We start from the raw sequence: 13,233 nt of genomic DNA on the forward strand, positions 1-13,233 counted from the left end.
CTTCTGCAGTCTAGGAAGAGTATCAGTGTTCACTTCTGTTGGGTCCCTGCCCATGTTGGGGTGGATGGGAATGAACAAGTAGATAAGGCAGCAAAGGAAGCTTCAGGGCTAAGTAATCCATCCCCCTTGAGTATTCCTTACAAAGATCTTAGAAGTGAGATTCATCTTTACTGTAAAAATAAGTGGCAAGCTCGATGGTCTGAACGGACCACCAATACAAAATTGAAACAAATCCACCCATTGGTGGATAAATGGTCATCTTGTAATTCTACAAGTAGAAGGGATACCATTATTTTAACTAGGCTGCGTATTGGCCATACACATGCAACGCACAATTATTTAATGAAGAGTGGGGAAGGGAGACAGGCCCCTCTTTGTAATACCTGTCAAGTGACAATGGATGTTAAACATATTTTAGTCGATTGTCCTGTTTTTAATCTCCAGAGGAGGACACATTTACTCCAGGACAAACCGTTAAGAGATATACTGGGGGAAAACTGTAATACCCTGAACTTGAGAAAATTTATACAAAGTATTGGGTTATATTACGAGCTATAATTGATTTTATTAATTTATTTATTTATTTTACCCTTTTAATCCCTATTTATTTCACATCTAGATTTTATTGTATGAAAGTGTTACGATTTGTATTAAAGGTTAAAATGATACTAAATGTTGTGAGTGTACAGATATGATTGAATGATTTTAGTTATATAGCGCTGAATGGCCTTTGATGCCCCAGTGCTTGGCTTAATGCCTAAATCCCATATTCAATTCAATTCACCATCCATACCAGATGCTTTTCCTACTCTCATTTCATCTAGTGCTCTCCTCACTTCCTCTCTCGTAATCTCTCTCTCATTCTCATCACCGGCACCTCAACACCTGCAACAGCAATTATATCTGCCTCCCTGCTATCCTCAACATTCAGTACTTTCAAAATATTCCGCCCACCTTTGCCTTGCCTCCTCTCCTTTTAACAACCTTCCATTTCCATCTTTCACTCTTCAATTCTTGAACCAGCCTTCCTTTCTCTCTTCACTTCTTTCCAAAACTTTCTTACTCTTTATATGAAGGACCTAATCCCTGACCCCACCTCAGGTCAGCTGCCCTCTTTGCCTCACTTACCTTGCGCTTTACTTCCACATTTTTCTCTCTATATCTTTCATTCTTCTCTACACTATTACTCTGCAGCAATTCTTCAAAAGCCCTCTTTTTCTCTTTTTAAAGTTTGTAAAAATTGATACACTTGATCCAGCTGTTTGAACTGCAATTAAAATCATAAATCCACTGACAGGAGCTGCGAGATTTATAAGTTTGAAGAAGCTGCCCTCAGCAAATCCGGCGTAGAACACAAGTGTGGGACATGCCAAAAGACTACTGAATAAACAAAAAGCTATGCAAAGGCATTGAAATCAAGAGAAAATATACCACAGGAGACATCAAACCCATGTAGTGCTGCCAGTAATTCCAAGAAAAGAATTACATCACCTAATGACAGTAAAGTTTTGCATGACAAGGTAAGCATATATTGCCTTCCAAGGCTTCGCCATGGTGTATTAAAACTGCGGCACTGCCCATTTCTATACAAACTTCATCCCCCATTACCAACAATAGCATTAACTTCTCTCAGGCTATGTCCTTGTCTGATTTGATGTAGGTTCCACCCGAAACCAAGTTACCAGGTGCACCTGGGGTGGGGAAGGTACAAAAACCTAGTAGCTCCTCACCACCTATAAATCAGAAAAAAAGAGACCTCCATCTCTCACACCCCCTTCCATAAGAAATATTAGAGTTATGACATCAAATAAATATGATGATTTGTCTGTTGATGTTTCTGATGAACCAGAAGACAATTTAAATAAATCAGAAATTCAAGTTGAGGTCCACCATCCCCCTCAACAATTGCATCAAAAGGACAAGGGAAGCACAAACACAAAACCATATTTATCAAGACCCTCTTATAAAATCACCGGGAAATAGCGTCGGCTCAAAAATTGCTAATGGGAAGACTTCATCTAAAAGTTCTTCCAAAAAATAAACCATAGTTTTTTCCTCCATTTTGCAATGGAATTGTCAGCGTTTAATGGCCAAATATGAAAAATTTAAGCTCTTAATTCACGAGCATTCCCTCATAATTGTATGTCTACAGGAGAGCAAGCTTGATGCTAATACCCCTTGTCCTCGCGAATATATTAGCTATAGGACACCTTATGATCACGGAGTAGGGAGCCATGACGGAAGTCTCATCTATGTTCGTCGATATGTTCCCCAAATACCTTTATCTGTCCGTACACTTCTGGATGTACAGATTGATATAGGGAGAAAATGTTGTGTGTTCGCTGTACTTACCTCCAAATGATAACATATCGTATGATGATTTAGTAGAGATGATTCAACAGCTCCCTCAACCTTTTCTTTTACTTGGAAATTTGAATGGTAGACATCCTATGTGGGGTGAGGTTTAGCAAACACCAGGGACAATATTATATCATCAGTTATGGAAAATGAGGATGTCGGACTTCCTAATACAGGAAAGCCCACACACTACCATGTTCAGACTGATACCGTGTCATGCATTGACCTTTCAATTGCAAGCTCCAACTGCCTCTTTGATTTTGATTGGAGGACATTAGGTGATTGGCATACTAGTAATCATGCACCAATCATTATAAACACCAACAAGGGTCCACCTTTACAGAGCTCTCCATGATGGAATCTTGATAAGGTGGACTGGGATAGATTTCGTGAGCTAACTGAAATTGAAGGAAATGTAGAACAGTTTGAAAATATTGATGATGCCATAGACTTACAGCAGGAGTTAATTCAAATCCCAAAACAACAGGGTTATTGAAATGACTACCAGTCCCCTGGTGGTCTTCAGAACTAACTGCCCTGCATAAAGCCACAAGGTCTTTAACGCCACAGTTCCGTCTTGGCATGGAAGAAGGTAGGCGCCAGTCAAAGGTGTGTTTTGTTTCCTCCATTAACAGTAGAACACCACCGTCTGCTGTGTGGAGGAAAATAAAAAGGATTACAGGCAAATTTACCCCGAACCCACCACCAGTGTTGAAAGTGAACGGTCAGTATGTGACTGAAGCAAGTAATGAGCAATCCCCTGGCTGATCATTTTTCAAATTTATCATGCAAGTGTGAAGGAGCTCCTGGTCACCAGTATAGGAGCAATGAAGAAAAAAAATTTTAAATTTTTTAACAGGAAGGGAAGAGTTATATAATTTTCCTTTTACCGAAAGAGAATTTGATTCTGCTCTTACTAATTTTAACGATACAGCCCCTGGACCCGGTGGAATTCCATATGCAATGATTAAACATGTACATTTTAATACAAAGTTATTTATTTTAAGCATTATTAATAGAATATGGCATGATCATAGTTATCCAAGTGTTTGGGAAGTAGCCATTATTTTAGCTTTTTTTAAAACCCGGTAAGGACAAGTTTTTAGCAACAAACCACTGACTTATTGCTTTGACATCTTGTTTATGTAAAATCATGGAAAAGATGGTCAATGCAAGACTGATTTGGTACCTTGAAAAGGTTATTTTATCACCGATTCAATGTGGATTCAGAAAAACGCACTCAACGACTGATGTGTTGATACGACTTGAGTCCTCTATTTGTAAAGCCTTTGCTTCCAAACAGCACCATGTGACAGTCTTTTTTGACATTGAAAAGGCATATGATACCACATGGAGATATGGTATACTTGAAACAATTCATGGATAAGGAGTAAGAGGAGAGCTACCACTATTTATTCAGTCATTTCTTTCACATAAGAGTTTTTCAAGCGAGAGTGGGGGAAGCTCTATCGGAGTGTAAATATCAGGAAGGAGGAGTTCCTGAGGGTAGTGTGCTGAGTGTAACCCTGTTTGCACTAGCAATTAATCAGATATTCTCTGTCATTCCCTGGGATGATCTCTCCATATCATTTGCTGGAACTAGAAAGGCAATGGTTGAGAGAAAACTAAAACTCTCAATTGACAAAATTATTCAGTGGACCAATGTGAATGGATTTAAGTTCTCGACAAGTAAAATTAACCTTGTCCATTTTTGTCGTATCCGGGGAGTACATCCAGGACCGGATATATACATTAAAGGTCAATGTATCCCATGTGTAAGTGAAAGTAAATTTTTAGGCTTGATATTTGATTGTAGGCTTACGTAGGTGTCTCACTTAAAAGCATGTCTTGAGGCTCTGAATCTTTTAAAAGTATTGTCCCATACATCATGGGGGCCAGACTGCAATACTATTTTGAAATTATGCAAGGCCTTGATTTTTTCCAAAATTAATTATGGATGTGAGATATACTCTTCAGCCACACCAAGCTGATTAAAGATGTTAGATTCAATACCTCACGCTGGTATTAGATTGTCCACAGTAGCGTTTGGAACTTTGCCTATCACAAGTCTCCTTGTTGATGCTTGAGAATTACCTCGAGACCTTCACTGAAAGTCTTCTATTGTTTGGTATTGGTTTAGGTTGCAAAGACACCCTAACTCATTAGCCTTTCAGACTGCAAGTCATGTAAGACACACATCATACTTTGAGTTGCACCCTAAATCCCTTCAACCTTATGGCTTTCAGGTAAACAATTATTAAACAGTCTGGATATAATTAGAAGTAAGATGCTTCCATTTAAGGTATCATCAATGCCTCCTTGGAAATTATCAGAGGTATCTTTTTGTAAATATTTAATTGGAGTTAAGAAGAATATAACTGACTTAGAGTCAAGGTCTCTCTTTTTTTTTTTTATGTGGAACATGTTGCATAACATAAGGGATAGTCTTTTATATATACTGATGGCTCCAAATCTGATGCTGGCGTTGTATTTGGAGTACATAATAATAGTTTTAATTGTAGAGGTGCACTCCCTCTAACAGCTTCAATATTTACTGCCGAACTGTATGGCATCTAACCGGTATTGAGGAAATAGCGTTGGAGAAGGAGGGTAATTTTACCATTTTCAGTGATGCAAGGAGGGTCCTTCAAGCTTTAAAAGTTTTTAATGCTAGTAACCCTCTAGTTTTAAGATTTTAGAATAGCTTTTTATTATTGGTCATAGAGGTATAATGGTTCAAATTTGTTGGGTTCCAGTACATGTAGATGTGTCTGGGAATGAGAAGGCAGATTTACAGGCGAAGACTGCTGCATCCGAGTTGCTACCAGGAAGGTATCCTATTCCCTGTAATGATTTCCTTTCTAACATCATCAAGAAATGGTTTTTTAATAATTGGCAACAGCACTGGGATAGTCTAAATGGCAATAAGATGAGAGAGGTAACAAATGTCATATCTCCTTGGAGGTATAACATGATGCCCCGAAAGTGGGAGACGTCTCTTTGTCAACTCCGCATTGGTCACACTCCGTTGAGACACGAGTTTCTTCTGAAAGGCCAACACCAAGTGTATTGTGACGACTGTTTGGTACCTTTAACGGTGAGGCATTTGTTGACTGAATGCCCCAATTATAATAACTTGATAAATAGATATCTGTTTGAGGCTCGAGGTGAGGATGACAGGTTCATCCTTACCAAGATTCTTGGACATATGTGATATGTCCTACTATGCGAGTGGCATTTTTAGACTTATTTCAAAAGCAGGTCTTCTGAAAACTATTTAACTTCTCTAATGAAATCTTAATTTTTATGGTTTTAAATGAATATTTTTTTATCCTTTATATAAAATAAATGATATCGGCATCAATGACATTGGATGTCAGGATGCCAGAAAACTTTAAATCAATCCGTTATTTTGGGCATCATTTATTCTGCATTATAACGGTATATAATGGGCAGCAAGGTGGATGGTGATCTAGATTGTACTTGGAGCCTTTGCTTGGATTTCACCCTAATGCAAGTAAGAATGCCTTGAATTTGTTTAGTTCTTGATTATATATTGAAATTTGATTATTCTTTAACACTTGTTCATATCCCTTCACCCTTGGCAAGAATAATATTCTTAACGAGCCAGCCACACTGTTCACAAGTGGTTCACTTTGATCTCTTGCTATTACATACATACATATACCAAAGGCACTTCCCCCAATTTTGGGGGGTAGCCGACATCAACAAAGAAACAAAACAAAAAGGGGACCTCTACTCTATTAGAGCAAGAGCCAGCAGCCATTTATTTACTGGAGATGACCAAAATTCTAGTGGGCATTTTTGGAAAGGGTCTACCATGGGACATCCAAAAATGGGTATCTTTAAGTTGGGCAGTGGTGGGTGTGGATTTTATTAACCTCTTATGTCTGAAAATGGACTTTTCATTATTCGGTAAAATATGGGGATAGGGGAAAGTAAATTGGCTGCAGCTCCTCTCACACTGGGCCTAGCATAACGAACTATATACCAAAATGATGCTATTGATCAGTAGATTTATTTGATATCAAACTAAATTAATTAATTTATTATTAGAGGTCACAAGGGGTCAAAAGGTTAAGGTCAGCCCTTTGAAATGCCGGATTTGGGTTTTAGTTGTAGTTTGGCTAAATAAAACATCAAAATTTCATAAAGGTTAACTAAATATGCTTAAAATATAAAAAGGAGATACAAATAAAGTTTTTCAAAGAAGGTGGGATCTATTCCAGCTATATTGCTAATATGGAGTTCTCTAAAAATCTATTTCCTTTCCTTCATCCGAGGAATGTTGGCTCTCAGTGTCCCTTTCATCATCGCCTTCATCATTATCATCATCATCATCTTCCTGTACATCAGATTCTTCAACGATTAACTTATCAGGAGTATTTGAGCCAGTGAACCAGACAATCCTTCAGGACCAAATGAGACTGAATCGGCTTCCCTTGCATTCCTCCATATCTGTGCAACAAAGTTAGATGTTAGCAACTTCTGATGCAACACTCTTTGGTAAGGAGGAAGACAACAGAGGTCTGCAGTTTTGACTTTATCCAACAGATCAGTTTCCTTCTTTGGGGTATACAACTTGCGGAAAAGTTAAAGCCTGGCTTCATCAACACTTGTCAGGTTCCAAACTGCATAGACAATGCACAAGTACTCTTCAACTACAGCATCAACATCTGGATCGATGACATCTGAGTCTCCAATGTGACAAATTGCTGATGTGAGCCTAGGGTTGTTTCTCATTATTTCAAATGGCTTCAACTTTGCTTTTCCCATAAAAGAGGCTGTGTAATCACAGCCTGTCAGAGCATGGAAGTTTGGTAGAGCATCGCATAAAGGTCCAGTCAGTTTAGTTGCAAGATGTGACATATCTATGAAACGCCTGAAATTTCTAGAACTCAAGCCAGCATCCATCCAAATCTGTGCATTAAGAAACCTAGCATGGTAGAGAATGAGGATGAAGACGTCAGTATCGTTACTGCGAATGACAATCACATGGGCCACATCATAGTTAACAGCAACAAAGTTTGCATGGTACAGTAACCGTGTATCGGCTTCTTCATGCCTGCACTGAAGCTCATGAACCAGGATTCTGTTGACATTTCCACTTGCTGAAGTGCAAAGGTAGCATTCATGTTCTACTGCAAAGTAGACATGATGTCCTTGAAGAGTCGATGCATATCTATCTGATGACCATTCATCCTTCAAGAAGGCAAAAAAATCTGTTTTGAATTGTGATGTGCTCCAAGCTGTGTTGAGATCTGATGGTCTTTTCTGTGACGAGCCAGTGATTATATAGGTAGTGGGTGTCCTACCACGCAAGTCATGTTCAATGTCTTTGATACTTTGCCCATTAGGATATGTGTCACAGACTATATGCACAATTTCACCAGTGCTACAAGCTTGTTTCAGAATGGATATTGCCATCCCCCATAGATGGATGGCATGTAAAGCACACGGAAGAAGAACATAGCATTTATAATATAGACATCAGTTCTGTCTGGTATGGCATTCAAGGTTCCCATTGCTTCTAATTTTTCCAATAATGTGCTCTTTGATGTCTTGTTCATATCACCGGTTATATGACACAATGAGAAAGGAACTGGAGCGAGAGGATAGGATAGGACAATACTGAGATCAAGTTCTTGTGTTACTGACAAAGACAGCAGCCTCCCAAATATGTCTCTGGTGCATTTTGCTTCCTTGATCTGTTTGTCCTTTGTGGTGAATTTAACTTTTACTGCATTCTGTGTGAAATTCATCACCTTTCTTCGCTTAACAGCCTGTTCAAAACGCCCACCATCTACCTTATGTTCATTTACAAAAACTTGATGCCAGGTAGTTCCAGTTTCTTTTGATTGCAGAAGACTGTCTTTCACACCATCCGAGGCAGCTTTGCCAGTGTTTAGGCAATACAGACTATCATCATTAACAGTGAATTAATTGAGAGTGCTCTCCACCTCTGTGATCGTGCTCTTAAGGTCTGCATTGTCTTTGGCTATCCTCGATGGCTTTAGTTCCTGTATTACATCATCCACCAGTGTGATTCCCGCCATTTCCAGGAGACAATTCACAATTGCTCCCCTAAAAGATCTTGTCACTGTCCCCCTCTTACGGGCTGCAACATTCTGTGTAAATGCAGCATTACCCTTTTGCCTGGATGCGGCATCCCTATTCACAGTTTGCTGTAAGGTAATATCAACTGCACTTCTGGAAAAGGTATTCCTAGTTCTCCGCACAGAGAGTGCACCCCTTTTCAAAACTTGCCTAGATTCCGGGATGTGTCATTTCCATATTGAGCAGATTGAGGTGATACAGTGACATCCAAAGGACATAGTTTGGTAGGTGACAAAGGCATAGGCAATTCAGGTGCACACTTACAAATTTCAAGGATGTTAGAACGCAATGTAGAGGCTGCTTCAGTCACAATATGCTCTTCTGAGCTGCTAAATTTTGAATCTGTTGAAAGGGCCAGTTTTTTTATTTACCTTGCTAGAAAACACTACCAAACCTTCTTTACTACTTAAACAATCTATTTTGAGTCTATCACCAAAATATTTCACGATTTTATCCCATAAAGATGAGAGTTTGTGAGGTACAATCTCAACTTCAGATATTTGCTCTAGAAATCTAAGGATATGTCGATGTAATAAAACAAGGTATTCAGGCAGATAATTGTCAATGATTGAGGATTCAATATATTGGAATATACTTGTTAAAGCAATACAGTTTGCATTGTCACAATCAGGAGACACTGTTCTCTTTAATGTGTCCCTCTTTTGATTCAGGTATTCTCATTTACATTCATTATGATATTTCACCTCTTTGCTATGAAACCCAATGTCACCTATCATCACAAGCATTTCACTGTCATTTTGAGCACGAACAGCTTCTTTGATATTTTTTCAACAGAATAACATGCACATTTTGGTGAGTGTTTGTTCCTTTCCTCGAATTTTCTTTCTATTTTTTCTGCAGAATATGCAGACATTTGGTAAAACCCCTGACGTTGATACAGCAAGCTTAGTTGATTGGCTGCGAAGGTAAGGGCATTTATCATTTGTTTGCTGCAGATTACTAGTCCCACTAGCCATTGTGAGGGTTGCAGTGTTAACAGCAACATCAACCTGAAGAAATTGAAACTCAGCTCATTTTTAGGACTCTATTTATTTGTAAACAGCCATTGACTAACATGAAAAAAATAGATTAGTGTAAGGAGTTGTGAATCAACACTTTTGAAATTACACATATGAACTGAACTGGTTATTAATCTCTCACTGCCGGAAATCTGCATAAAATTTCCTCACTGATTTTGATCTACATAATCCAGGCACTTACGTCATTACTGCGGATGAAGCAATTGAAAAGAGTGAAAAAACGTATGCATTAAATACCATATGACCATGACGAGAGCTTACACCCATTAGTGGCATAGTATTTACAGCGGAAGGGTGGTGTTCATTAAAATTATTAAAGAATAAATGTTTTTATAATGTTTTAAAGACAAAGCAGGTGCACACACAATCAATAAAACTGATCTCAGTAATATAGGTGAACAATCTATCAACTAAATTTGAAACGGTTTGACGAGTGAATTTCAAAGCAACCGTTTAATAATGACTTTTGTCATGTCAGTCATATTGCTGGAATAGATCCCATCTTCTTCAAAAAACTTTATTTATGTCTCTTCTTTATATTCTATTCCTATTTAGTAAACCTTGGGGAAAATTTGATGTCCTATTTTGCCAAAATACAGCTAAAACCCAAAAACGGCGTTTCAAAGAGCTGACCTTGACCTTTTGACCCCTGGTGACCCCCAATAATCATTTAATTAATGCTGTTTGATACAAAATAAATCTACAGATCAATAGCATCATTTTGGTGTATAGTTCTTTATGGTAGGACCAGTGTGAGAGGAGCTGCAGCCAATTTACTTTCCCCTACCCCCATATTTTGCCGAAAAAGGAAAAGTCCGTTTTCGGACAAAAGGGGTTAATAAAATCTACACCCACCACTGCCCAACTTAAAGATACCCATATTTGGATGTCCCATGGTAGACCCTTTCCAAAAATGCCCACTAGAATTTTGGTCATCTCCGGTAAATAAATGGCTGCTAGCTCTTGGACTATATGTTCCTTCAGCCTAACCAGGGACTCAACCGAGTTCAGCTGGTACTGCTAGGGTGCCACAGCCCAACCTCCCACATTATCCACCACAGATGAAGCTTCATAATGCTGAATCCCCTACTGCTGCTACCTCTGCGGTCATCTAAGGCATCGGAGGCAGCAGCAGGGCCTACCGGAACTGTGTCACAATCGCTCGCCATTCATTCCTTTTTCTAGAACGCTATCTTGCCTCTCTCACATCTATCCTCCTATCACCCAGAGCTTTCTTCACACCATCCATCCACCCAAACCTTGGCCTTCCTCTTGTACTTCTCCCATCAACTCTTGCATTCATCACCTTCTTTAGCAGACAACCATTTTCCATCCTCTCATCATGGCCAAACAACCTCAACACATTCATATCCACTCTAGCCGCTAACTCATTTCTTACACCTGTTCTCTCCCTCACCACTTCGTTCCTAACCCTATCTACTCGAGATACACCAGCCATACTCCTTAGACACTTCATCTCAAACACATTCAATTTCTGTCTCTCCATCACTTTCATTCCCCACAACTCCGATCCATACATCACAGTTGGTACAATCACTTTCTCATATAGAACTCTCTTTACATTCATGCCCAACCCTCTATTTTTTACTACTCCCTTAACTGCCCAAAACACTTTGCAACCTTCATTCACTCTCTGACGTACATCTGCTTCCACTCCACCATTTGCTGCAACAACAGACCCCAAGTACTTAAACTGATCCACCTCCTCAAGTAACTCTCCATTCAACATGACATTCAACCTTGCACCACCTTCCCTTCTCTTACATCTCATAACCTTACTCTTACCCACATTAACTCTTAACTTCCTTCTCTCACACACCCTTCCAAATTCAGTCATTAGTCGGTCAAGCTTCTCTTCTGTGTCTGCTACCAGTACAGTATCATCCGCAAACAACAACTGATTTACCTCCCATTCATGGTCATTCTCGTCTACCAGTTTTAATCCTCGTCCAAGCACTCGAGCATTCATCTCTCTCACCACTCCATCAACATACAAGTTAAACAACCACGGCGACATCACACATCCCTGTCTCAGCCCCACTCTCACCGGAAACCAATCGCTCACTTCATTTCCTATTCTAACACATGCTTTACTACCTTTGTAGAAACTTTTCACTGCTTGCAACAACCTTCCACCAACTCCATATAACCTCATCACATTCCACATTGCTTCCCTATCAACTCTATCATATGCTTTCTCCAGATCCATAAACGCAACATACACCTCCTTACCTTTTGCTAAATATTTCTCGCATATCTGCTTAACTGTAAAAATCTGATTCATACAACCCCTACCTCTTCTAAAACCACCCTGTACTTCCAAGATTGCATTCTCTGTTTTATCCTTAATCCTATTAATCATTACTCTACCATACACTTTTCCAACTACACTCAACAAACTAATACCTCTTGAATTACAACACTCATGCACATCTCCCTTACCCTTATATAGTGGTACAATACATGCACAAACCCAATCTACTGGTAACATTGACAACACAAAACACACATTAAACAATCTCACCAACCATTCAAGTACAGTCACATCCCCTTCCTTCAACATCTCAGCTTTCACACCATCCATACCAGATGCTTTTCCTAATCTCGTTTCATCTAGTGCTCTCCTCACTTCCTCTATTGTAATCTCTCTCTCATTCTCATCTCCCATCACTGGCACCTTAACACCCGGAACAGCAATTATATCTGCCTCCCTATTATCCTCAACATTCAGCAAACTTTCAAAATATTCCGCCCACCTTTTCCTTGCCTCCTCTCCTTTTAACAACCTTCAATTTCCATCTTTCACTGTCTCTTCAATTCTTGCGCCAGCCTTCCTTACTCTCTTCACTTCTTTCCAAAACTTCTTCTTATTCTCTTCATATGACTGACCCAATCCCTGACCCCACCTCAGGTCAGCTGCCCTCTTTGCCTCACATACCTTGCGCTTTACTTCCACATTTTTCTCTCTATTTTTCATACTTCTCTATACTATTACTCTGCAGCCATTCTTCAAAAGCCCTCTTTTTCTCTTCCACTTTTACCTTCACTCCTTCATTCCACCATTCACTGCCTTCCTCATGCTGCCTCCAACAACCTTCTTGCCACATACATCACTTGCAATCCCAACAAAATTTTCTTTTGCTAACTTCCACTCCTCCTCTAAATTACCAGTTTCTCTTACTCTCACCTCGTCATATGCCATTTTCAACCTTTCCTGATATTTACTTTTTACCCCCGATTTTATTAGCTCTTCAACCCTCACTAGCTCCCTTTTACATCCACCTACTCTATTCCCCCACTCTTTTGCTACAACTAATTTTCCTTCCACCAAAAAATGATCAGACATACCGTTAGCCATACCCTAAACACGTGCACGTCTTTCAATCTTCCAAACATTCTTTTAGTTATCAACACATAATCCATTAATGCCCTTTCTACTACTCTTCCATTTGCCACTCTTACCCATGTATACTTATTTTTATCTTTCTTTTTAAAAAAGTTAGCACTTATTACCATCTCGTGTTCAACACATATCTACCAGCCTTTCACCACTCTCATTTTCACCTGGTATGCCATACTTCCCAATGACACCTTCTACCTTTTACTTTTAGTAATTGTATCCATCAGAGAGGAAGGGCATATCTCTTAACTTCACTGAGACTTCCTCCCCGCAAGG

At 39.3% G+C, this 13,233-nt stretch overlaps 2 long non-coding RNA genes across 2 annotated transcripts in view; one reads left to right on the forward strand and one right to left on the reverse strand.

Moving 5' to 3' along the window:
* Positions 1 to 13,233, reverse strand: part of LOC137624430 (uncharacterized) — a 179,224-nt gene that overhangs the window by 136,263 nt on the left and 29,728 nt on the right. The gene's annotated exons all lie outside the window — the stretch shown is intronic.
* Positions 1,304 to 13,233, forward strand: part of LOC137624431 (uncharacterized) — a 114,102-nt gene continuing 102,172 nt past the window's right edge. Inside the window, exon 1 of the long non-coding RNA XR_011040731.1 lies at positions 1,304 to 1,520. This is a non-coding gene — a long non-coding RNA (uncharacterized lncRNA). The remainder of the gene's footprint in view (positions 1,521 to 13,233) is intronic.

The sequence above is a fragment of the Palaemon carinicauda genome, chromosome 31, assembly GCF_036898095.1.
Source record: "Palaemon carinicauda isolate YSFRI2023 chromosome 31, ASM3689809v2, whole genome shotgun sequence".
NCBI classification, from domain to species: domain Eukaryota; kingdom Metazoa; phylum Arthropoda; class Malacostraca; order Decapoda; family Palaemonidae; genus Palaemon; species Palaemon carinicauda.